This window comes from Hyaena hyaena, unplaced genomic scaffold (genome assembly GCF_003009895.1).
Source record: "Hyaena hyaena isolate Hyena2069 unplaced genomic scaffold, ASM300989v1 scaffold_1234, whole genome shotgun sequence".
In the NCBI taxonomy this organism is placed as follows: domain Eukaryota; kingdom Metazoa; phylum Chordata; class Mammalia; order Carnivora; family Hyaenidae; genus Hyaena; species Hyaena hyaena.
The window spans coordinates 91,999-102,968 of record NW_024081868.1 but is presented as its reverse complement, the minus strand read 5'-3'; the positions used below and the strand labels follow the sequence as shown (position 1 = coordinate 102,968).

General features: G+C 37.2%; 1 long non-coding RNA gene across 1 annotated transcript; it reads right to left on the bottom strand.

Annotated features, from left to right (window-relative positions):
• Positions 1-290: 290 nt before the first annotated feature.
• On the bottom strand, positions 291-1,913 carry LOC120224728. The gene is made up of 3 exons (XR_005526650.1): positions 1,723-1,913; positions 1,511-1,643; positions 291-712 (listed from the first exon to the last, which is right to left on the bottom strand). It is a non-coding gene; the product is annotated as an uncharacterized LOC120224728 (long non-coding RNA).
• Positions 1,914-10,970: the final 9,057 nt, after the last annotated feature.

The window sequence follows — 10,970 nt, the reverse complement described above, 5'->3', positions numbered from 1 at the left end:
CAAATCTGGTACTTAGCAGCCTGGGGACTCAAGACACCAGATAGCATTTTCCTGGCTTCTGTTTCTGTCAAGTTCTATCACATGAGAGAATAATACTATCCATGAAATATATATTTTAAGACTCATTTACAGACAAAATATGAGTTTTAAGTATATTAGCCCAAAGAGTTAAGTGTTAAGTTTCTATATTGCTCAGGGTTCAACTTTCCATTAGTTCCCATTTATAGGCCTAGGGCAATAAGAAAGTATATTTAAAAATCTCTTCAAAACATTTTGGTACGTAGGAAAAAAAAGACCCCCTTTTCAGGTTCTCTTTATACTCTTTGAGAAATCGTTTCCATCAAACTCTTCATAATTATTCTCTGTGATCATGTAGTTGGCAATTTCTTCATGATGCCTTCCATCCCCACTTCCAAACTCAACTGGCACGGGTTTTCCTTATAATTTTGTACATTACCTACATTCACTGCAGTTCCCAAGTTCAGTGCTACTGGCCCTATTATCTGGCCCAAGTTGCCTCCTCCTCACTACTTCAACGTAGTGCCACTTCTTTTCTATGCTAAATTCTGCTTGTCTGAGAAAAAAGAAACTAATTGTTGTAGTTCCCGTGTGGAAGCTGCATCGATTGTTAGAAACTGCTCTCTTCGGCTCCAGGCTACAAGCACTGCACCCGGTCTTACGTGTTTGTTTGCCAATCTCACAGCAGGAATAGCTGTGGGGAGAAGAGGAAAGTGAAATAACAAGGAGATGGGATGTCAAACTCTTTTTTATACAAGATCTCCTAATAAGAGTATTACCTCATTGTCTGATGCTGAAGAATTTTAAAATGTGTCTGACCCACACCTTTGACAGCCTTGGACTATGGCCCTCTCTCTCAGTTAGTGTATCTCATTAATTTATTTCACAGAACGTCACCTCTTATCTTGGGCTGGGCCCTCAGCAATCACCTGTGGATTACTGCCACAGCCTTTCAACCATCTTAGTTTCCAGGTTGTTCCTCATCCAATGCATCCTGCTGACAATAATTAACTTGCTTAAATACCTGCGACAGAGTAATTATTGAGATGTTAATTTTACTTTATTCTTTCTATCACTGGATATGGGAAATAATTAGAGGTAGATTTTATGTCCAATTCCAAAAGCCTTCTGTGTTGAGCCTGGGCTGTTTAGGTTAGAGATAATTTCTGTGAAGTAGGGCCACAGATGGAAATTTGGAGCAATTCAGAGCACATTCCCCCATTCCAGTTTTTGTGAAATAAGCTAACTGAAGGGAGAGCTAAAGCTTAGGCTAAGGAAAGCAGGACTGGCTCAGTAATGAAGCAAGTATAGTTCCTTTCAGCAAGATGGTGGCTTGGCCAGGGTTAGCGGGGTTTTAGAGTGATATGGAACTAATGTCCCACTCTCACACAGTGCCCCAAATGTCAAAAGCAATCATGATAGAATAACCAAGGTGACAAAAAATGAAAAGATCATGCTGTTGGAGGCACAGAGAAAGTGCATGTCTTCATACTTGGAGAAAGGGGAAAGGTAGCAGGCTGCTTTGAAAGGACCACAGAGCATGTCAGGAGCCATCACTCTGTACTGAACACTAGAAGCCATCTTCCCATCTTACAATTTGTACATGACTCTTAGTAAGGCTCTCCCTGCCAAAAAAAATTTATAAATGTTACTGAGTTAGAATTTCCTGCCACCTCTGGTAGATAGAGGTCAAGTCTGACTTACCTGACTTAGAAGTAAAATTAGGTAAAGTTTTCCTCAGTTGGATGATGTACCCTAAATTCATAGGGTACATCACGTATGTATCATTCTCAGCATTACACTGTCCTACATGGAGACCTTCACAGGCTCAGAGTACTTGCTGTATTAAAGTACTGTTATGCCCAAATTATGAGTCCCAGAGACCTCCAAGGAGCCGGCACCGATGCAAATACAAAAGGGTCTTTATTACAAGCTCGAGCAGGGGCTCACCCGCCTACCGGTGTCGTGGCAGCAAGGTGAAGCCCCGAACAATAGCGAGCAGGGTTTTTATGGGGTAAGGGATGGGGGTGCTACAGTGCACACATTGTATGTATTGCATCATCACATAAGCACCAATCATAATTGTACACACCCATGGTAACAGCTTTGACCATTCAGTATCTGTGAGGTGTCCATTACTTTTGGTGGGACCCAATCATGACCTTTGAGAATCCCTTGAAAATGACCAATTATGAGGTGAGCTCAAAGGGCCCACGTGGGGTTCAGGCAAGCGGTGAGTGATTGGCTAGTTTGTACACAGTAACTACCTGCAGTTCCCAGCCCTGACTCAGACCACAGGAATGTTACACATTTCTTTTGATTGGCTGATCCGAGGGTGGTCCGAGGGTGGCTTCAGCTGAAGCTTTTCCTAGAACTGGGGCTATGTGCAGCCCGAGGTTGCTCTTAATGGAGGACTTAATTTTAGCTTCTTCAGTACAGCCTGTGAGTGTTCAGACTCCTCTATAGTTGGTTCCCAACTTAGCTACTAAAATCAATCTCCCCCTTCTTCCAAATATTTACTCTCTGCTCTAGTCTTCATCGCATGTTTACTTTAGCCCCATGACCACTATTTACTCATTCCTTGAACTCTGATAGTTCTTTATCCCCCTGCAACCCTAGCATAAAAAATAAACTTTATTTATACAGTCTAGAATTATTTGGGGGTACTTCATTAGAGTTAGTGTTCCTAATGAGATTAAAAGCTCCTTTGGGGGCAAGAACCATGTCTCATATTTCTGTTACCCTCCTAGTGTCTAACAAGGGGCTAAACACAAACTAAAGACTTGTTAATTGATCGCATTATCTGTAAATGCCTCTCCCAAGGGGTCGTGACTGGGTCAAGTATCTCATTCGGGAAGAAAGCATACCATTCAGGATAATAAACAAAAACAACATAAGTTATCATAGCGAGAACAACCAAAGATAGATGGTAGTTTCATCTGTAGAACACAGTTTAATTGGTTCAGCTCCTAAAAGTGCAAGTTGTGTGCCTGGGGGGGAGGGGGGGCGGGGGGGGGGGAAGGAAGGGTTGTTAATGCCTTTTCTGAGAAAAGGACTGAAACTCAATGAAAGGGACCAGATGTTCAAATTGCCTAACAGTAAGTCCAAAAGCATCAGGTCCTGAGCCTGTATTTGCTCTCGGCGCTACCTTAGTAATTACTGTCTCAAGGGAAGTAAGACTTAGGAATATAACTACAGGTATGATAGAAAGGAAAATACCAGAGAAAACTCTGATAAATTACTTGGTTATGTGTGTCCTTTGGAAAAAGACAATAAGTATGGAAGTCTCCTTTGCATTGCAAATGCTAAACCTGAGAATTACTATTGTCTACTGATGTCATTTTTGTGTCATAATACTAAGAACACTTATAGACTAGGAGACTACTAATATCTAGCTGTGTCTGCAGCTTGAATAATCACCTTTCAAATATACCCTAAAAAGCAAAACCAGAAACCTGACTCGGTATTTCCAAAGACAGAGTCTTTAAAATATGAAACCAAGTATCTTGCCATTGTCTTCATACTGTAATTCAATCTTTATTATAATGCAGGCAATAAAAATTAGTATTGCCTTTGAATCTGCTTTTTGCTATACCCACTATATCACAGCAGTTCTGTGAAAATGACGGGCTCTCCCAGGCCTTCCTTTTTTGCTAACCTTTCTTGTTATGAAAGGCATAAGACAAGAACAGTCATTGATTGGGGAATTGAAGCTCTCCCATAAAAGATGAGTATGTCGACAGAAATACCATCAGTTCCCCCGCATGCAGGTCAAATATTCCTTAATCTCACTTGTGTCGAGGGATTGCATGACCACCCTCAGACAAGGGCAGCCAATATTACCTGCACTGGGAACCAGACCTGTTGAAACGTGGGGAAAAGGGATAGACTGAACTAAAGAACAGCAGTGCCTCCCACAGACACGTGGAATCAGGTTTGGCTGATTTTCAAACACCAAACAAACTATATTTTCAATCTTACTGTCTGACATTTACCAGAGGGGAAAAGATACATCAGTAATGAAGCAAAAGGGCATGATGAGCTGGGTGTGTATTTTCCAATTACATTAAGAAATAAGCCTAGCAAAAATTGCACTTAGAATTCAAAATTAAAAATAAATAAGTATTTCACATTTGTCGGAGTATCCTTAACAATTTCAACAATTCTGAATGCATGCAACTGTGGTTGACATTTTTTTATGCCTTCTTTTAGCAATATTGCCCACTTGTTTCCACTGTTACGCCGCACATTATTTTAGGTTGGTGTGTAAACACTGACATCTGTGTCAGTCTCCTTCAACCATGTTATTGTCTTAATAACTACAGCTGTTGTCATGATCTACTGCTTAATATCTGCTAGACACAGTATTAGTACTGTACATGCATTCTATCACTTAATCCTTAATAAAAATTCTACACAATAAGTGTTTTCTCCATCATTTTATTAAGGTAAAGAAGTTCAGCAAGGAAGCATAGCACATTAGGTAGCAGAGCTAGTCTCTGGAGCACAAAATCAAATTTTTCTTTCTTTCAGCCTCCCTTTCAGACCCCAGAACAAATTCTGCCCCCCTCTGAGTACATGGTAAATATGGTGACTGCCTGAGTTTACTTTTTCTTTTAAGTTTATTTATTCTGAGAAAGAGAGAGTATGTGAGCAGGGGGGAGGGCAGAGAAAGAGGAAGGAGAGAATCCTAAGCAAGATCCATGCTGTCAGTGCAGAGGCCAATATGGGGCTTGATCTCTACTACTGTGAGATCATGACCTGAGCCAAAATCAAGAGTCAGACACTTCACTGACTGAGCCACCCATGCGCCCCTGAGTTTACTTTCATGCATGAATAAAACAACAGGTTGAAGTATCATTAATGAAACTGTGAATGTATAAGTAAGCTATCAGACCAGTCACTTTGCTGTAGAGTGACTGATACACACACACACACATTTGGACTATACATTTTGGTCTTAAGCACAGAGTCTGATTCCTGATCATGCTGAAAGACTTGAACTAGAATTTTTTTTCTTTTTCTTTTTTTCACAGTTGGAGTTGAATAGTCCCCTGTTCATGATACCCAAGAGGGAATATGCAACCAAAAGGGTAACAGATTCTGATCTAACATCTACAAATGTTTCTTGGTAATAAATAGATGCTTAATTTTCTAGCTTTGAAAGCTCAAAACAGTAACCCTCCTCTCAGGATTTCCTGGTCCTGGGGTGGTTGATGTGACAAAGAGTAGTGTAGGCAGTCAGGGCTGTGATTATGCTCTAATGAAAACTGCTATTTACAGTTGAAAGGCACCTTTATAGTCTGGCACAGATCCAAGAACTTAGACTTTCTTAATGCTGTTTCACATAAAAAAAAATAATAAACCTCTCCCAGCACCTGTATAAGGTGCTTAAAATGTCATTACCACCTGTAATTACATGGTGAATCCAATTACCACAGCTAAGGAATCAGATTGGTATGTACAATTTGTACATGTTGACCGTGTTGGCTATAAAATTGTAAGTGGAGAAGTACACGTAGTGGGAGATTGTGCGCATCTTGTATAAAGCTCTGAAGAGCAATTAGAATATAAAAAAGTAATGAGGAATAATAAGAATAAATGAGTTTCACTGAAGTAATGGCATTTTATAAGCTTTAGTTGAGACTTTCTTTGGCCTCAGAAAAGTAGGAAAAATTATCCTCAAATGAAAAAAACATATAATGTATTGGAATAAACAACAAAGAAATATAATAATTTTCTAATAGAGATGTATTATAGTTTTCATGTTCTCTGTGCAGACTTGACTTATGTTACATAATAAAATTGGAAAATCCTTCACATGCACTGAGAGGTTTCGAAGGAAAAACAGGCTGGTTGGACCTATGTGAATGTTGGAATCAGTGAAACAGAGCCTTCCAAATCCCCTGTGACATTCATCATAGCGATTACACGAGTTACACTAAATTATGATCTTTTTTCTTATAGATGGAGGAGTGATAAATGCAGAACTGTCTGCCAGCTTATTATATGGTCAGTAGCAGTGAAAGGAATGGAAAATGACAGGAATAAATAACATAATCTGATTAGTTAGTGGCACACAAAGACTTCCGGGACTCTGCCTTGTATAACAATTTCTGGTCTCCTGAGAGCCACCTTAGAAAGATTGACTATTGCCACAGATAAGTTCAATTGTGTGAAGGACAGAAAGCATCAGGTTTTAGATGTTAGTTGGGTTTGGTCTATACTGCTTGCCATATGAAGTCAATGGACTCCATGTCATTGCTCCTTGACATAAACTAAGTTACCATGCCACACTGGAAAAAATAGGCAGGCTTCCCAAATCAAATTATAACTTCTTTATGGATAAGGTTTGTGACTATAAGTTTCTTTTTAAAATATCTACAACTTTATAGGAAACACATGATACATGTTCTTTGCTGGATTTACATATATAAATATCTTTATTTATATATAAAAATATCTATATACACACACACATTCAATAAGAATATGAATAATTGTACATCTTGTCTCATGAAAAATTCCTGGTCCAGACATAGGAAATAATCTGTTTTCAAAATTAGAGTAAATGGTTGATATTGAGATTACACTGCCTAATTTAAATGCCAGTTGGCTTATTACGGTAAGCTTCTTAAAACCCTTGTTTGATACTCCCTGTGTATCCTTCACGTTGTCATGCTCTGGTAAGACTCTCTTCAAAACTCCTGTCCTCTCTTTTTCTGACACGGTTTTCCCCTGACATCAAGCCATTCTTTTCAGTCTTCTTTATCGACTTTGCTAGTCTCTCCTCTCTCCAAGACACCTCTGGCCAATTTCATGTACTTCTCTGGTCTTAACCTCATCAGTTCTTGGATATATGTCTCCAGCTGAGTCTTATTTCACACCAGAAAAATATAACTGTTTGCTAGGCAGATCCTCTTCATTTTCCAGAGCCAGGTGAAAAACAGCCTATTTAAACTAATTGTTTTTCTTTCCCAACCTATATCTTCTTTTTAATCTTGATTCTTAGCATTACCACTTATTAAAAACAGAAAGCCATACTCCATACTTTCACACCCTCTTCCCATCACCAAACCTAAATGTCTACAATCTGCTTTGCTTTATTCTCTAAGTCCCATTGTCATTGCCTGGGTTAAGGACTCTAGCATTTATTTCCCAGATTTCCTATGGTATCCTAAATAATCTTCCTCCTCCTAATGTTGGCTCACCATCTTAATTTATTCATCAGTATCCTGTAAATTTTATCATGTTAGTTTCCTATATAAAACCTTTAGGGGCTCTCCATGCCACTTTAGGCAAAAGCCAAACTTGTAAATATGGAAATATGGCTCAATGGTCCCTTCCCGACAATACTGCCCCCTAGCTCTCTCACTCCATAATCTTTTATTTCTCCATACATTACATTCTGCATTTTACCAACTAGGTTTATGGTTTATTTTTTTTTCAAGTGTCAAAAATCACATTTTATTTCTTATCTGCTTGGCAAACTTAATCTCCCACTTTCAAGATTCTAAATAAGTGTCATTTCTTCTCCGAAAATTTTTAAATGCCTACTGTCAAACCTAGATGTGTCTTCCTCTGTGCTTCCGTAGACCTCTCTGTAGATAACCTATTATGGAACTTAGCACACCATATTGAGATTATTTATTTATCAATGCACTGCAGGAGCCTTAAGGCAAGGGTCAGTTCTCACCTGATTCTTCATCTTGCTAATGTAGCATAGGATTCAAACAGGATGAGGCAGCACTATCACTACTTGTAGAACACGTAAATGCATGCTGGTTATTCCAAGTTGTTGTTGATTCCTAGGAAATCATTAGATGGTAAAGGTCTGCCCAATCCCTTTTTGCAGTTATGTCAGCTAAAAGCAGTGTATTGTTGTATATTTTCCCTTAGAAAGGAGAGAAAATGCAGTGCATGAAATGTCATGTTTTTTACTCACTCCCATTTTTCTGATTGCCTTCCCCTCATAAATATTTGAGAACTTCCTCCATATAATAGACATGGAGCTTCAAGTTGCACAGAAAGATCTATATGATATATATGAAATAATTTCTACACAAAAATGTAATGTTACACGTTAGTCATGATCAATATCATAAGAATATAACAACTTACGAGCTATAGAAGTTTGGAAAAAGAGACGCTGGGATTTACTCTGAGGAGGTCAGGGAAGTTTCCATACCAGTGGTAACACTGAAGTTGACCATTGATATCTCAATGGAGTTTCCTGAAATAGAGAATAAAAGAAATGTCTGGTAGGCAAGCCAATCATGAAGACCAAAGGAGGAAAGTGGGTACCAAAACGTATTAGTAAATCCACAATAATATACCTTCAATTGGGTATTTGTGAACTAAGGGAAATGTTGGACCCCAAGAATAGGAAAGACAAGAGGGCAAAGATGGCAAAGGCCTTCAATGTAGCCTAAAATTGAGTTTCTGAAAGCCTGGAATGTTATAACCAGGAAAATGACACCAGAAACGTATCTTTAAGAACCATTAACATACTAGTTGTTTATACTAAATTCTAAATGCAATTAGAATCAATTAAAAGCTATGTTAGTCAAGATTATAAAGTTAGAAATATCTACATTAAGCTGGTTTCTCAGGTGTGAAAGCAAATAAACTTAAATCTACTCAATATAGACGTAAAATTAGTTTAAAAGAAAAATACTTGCATAAGATTAAAAATTATGAGTAAGTTAAGTTCTTTCCTTGTATCTGTCACAGAGTAAGAATTAAATATATGGTAGCTCTCCAAAGTTTCTTTAAACTACAAATAGTGTAATTTCTACCGTGTCCTCTGGTCCTACATTTTTCTTGATAACCAATTAACTTACAAAATGGCATGCCTACGGCGAGCAAACACTTATCATCAGAGAGTGACTAACACAAAATTTTCTACAAATAAAACAGCCTTTAATTAGCATTTTTTGATTAAATATAACTTATTTGCTTTTAACCAATTTACCTCAATGGTGAAATTTTGTTCTTTTTGATTGTAGGTAACAGAAAAACATGGAGGATATCATCAATAGCTTGAAATTAGAGACTTGTGCCATATTACAGTTTTGTGACCTTGGATGAGCCACTTTCATCATGTCTGGTATATGCCATTTTCTCAACCAATGTTAGCAGCATTTCTCTTCCCCTATCTAAGGCTTTTAGTGTATACTGTGCGGAAAAACTTTAGCACTTGATAAGCATGTATGTCTAGAAGGAATAGAAATTCAATTCTGAAGCCTTTCATCGGGGTAACCACTCCATTGTCTACAACTGAAAAATCACCAAAAAGTCGTGAATGAATTTAAAGCTTCAAATTTCCCTTAGGGCATTGTTAAACATAGAAGAGGTTTGTCATATGTTAAACATAAGCAACAACGTATTTAAATTTCTTTTCCTGTAATCTCTTAACAAGGCAAAAGTTAATGTTGCATTTCTCAAGAATAGGAACTTTAAATTTCACAAGAGGATTAAAAGAATGAATACCTGTAAAAAAACTTACAATAGTGAGTGGCAATAGAAAACACTAGGGAAGGATTTGCTATTATCATCATCATTACTAATATAGAACAATTCATATTCCTAGATAAGCCTTAGAGAAATCATCTGTTATGTTGTGTTTACACATAGGTTAAAATGGTCTAGAAATAGGTTCTCAGTCAGATGCCAGGTTGTAAAAGCTACTATAAAGAGAGATGGTATTTTGCCACATTTGAGTTAAACTACCCTTAATCTAAGCTCTGGGCTTAAAAAAAATAAAAACCAGGTTTCTTGAGGTGAAATAAAAGTAAATATAGAGAAATTGCTTCATTGTCCTCATTGAAAAGCCAAAGGAAGCCAATCCAGAAAAAAAAAAAAAAATCAAACTTACACTACTGGTCATCCTCTGTTTTTTGCTCTCTTTGTTCTTCATATTTTATTTCCTTTCTCTCTAATGAAAGAGAAATTTTGAATTCTTGAATTCAGGAATTTCAGAAATTCTGATTTATATGGGCCATTTTGTGTTCCTTTAACGTTCATATGTTGGAATTCTAACACTCAGTACTTCAGAATGTGACTATTTAGAAATAGGACCTTGAAAGAGTTAATTAAGATTAAATGAAGTCACTGGAGTGGGTCCTAATCTAATATGACTTTTCTTTTTAAAAGAAGAGAAGATTAGGACACACACATTCAGAGGAAAGATAATGTGAAGACACTGAGAGAAGACAGACAACTACAAACTAAAGGGAGAGGTCTTAGGAGAAGTCGAGCTTGCTGGCACTTTAACTTTTGACCCCTAACCTCCAGAACTGTGAGAAAATAAATTTTTGATGTTTACGCCACCCAATCTGTGGTACTTTGTTATGGTGGCCCTAGCAAACTAATATACTGATCTAAGAATGTTTTGAATTAAGATATAAACTAGTTTTTATTTGAATAATTAAAGTCTCAGTAGAAATTAAATAAAAAAAAACTGTTAAGAGGTGTCAGAGCTATGTTGAGATAAAGTATAAACAACAATAGTCATAGTAGTTCTGTAGCAAATGTATGCATCAACAGACTCAGATAAGATCAGAGACAGTAAGTAGCTTGCCCAATGTCATACAGGTTGGGAATTGGAAAACACCAATTAAATGAATGTGTTTTAATTACAGAGTCCATCATGTTAACTAAGACAAATAGAAATGTTCTAATCAATTTGGAGTTTGGAATGAGTCATCGACTGTTAGAAAGGTGAAGTAAACACCTGAAAAAAATATTTCAAGATCCAAAAGAAAAAATAAAGGACAGGTGATTACAAGGACACAAAATAATGCAGACAGGTCATTTTTATACCAACTTATAAGACATAATGCTGATATACATCTTTGTATCATCTGAATTAAAGAATTAAAGAAATTAATTTAATTTAATTAAATTTTATGCAGTGTACATAGAACTTGGAAGAAAATCAAGTGACAGAA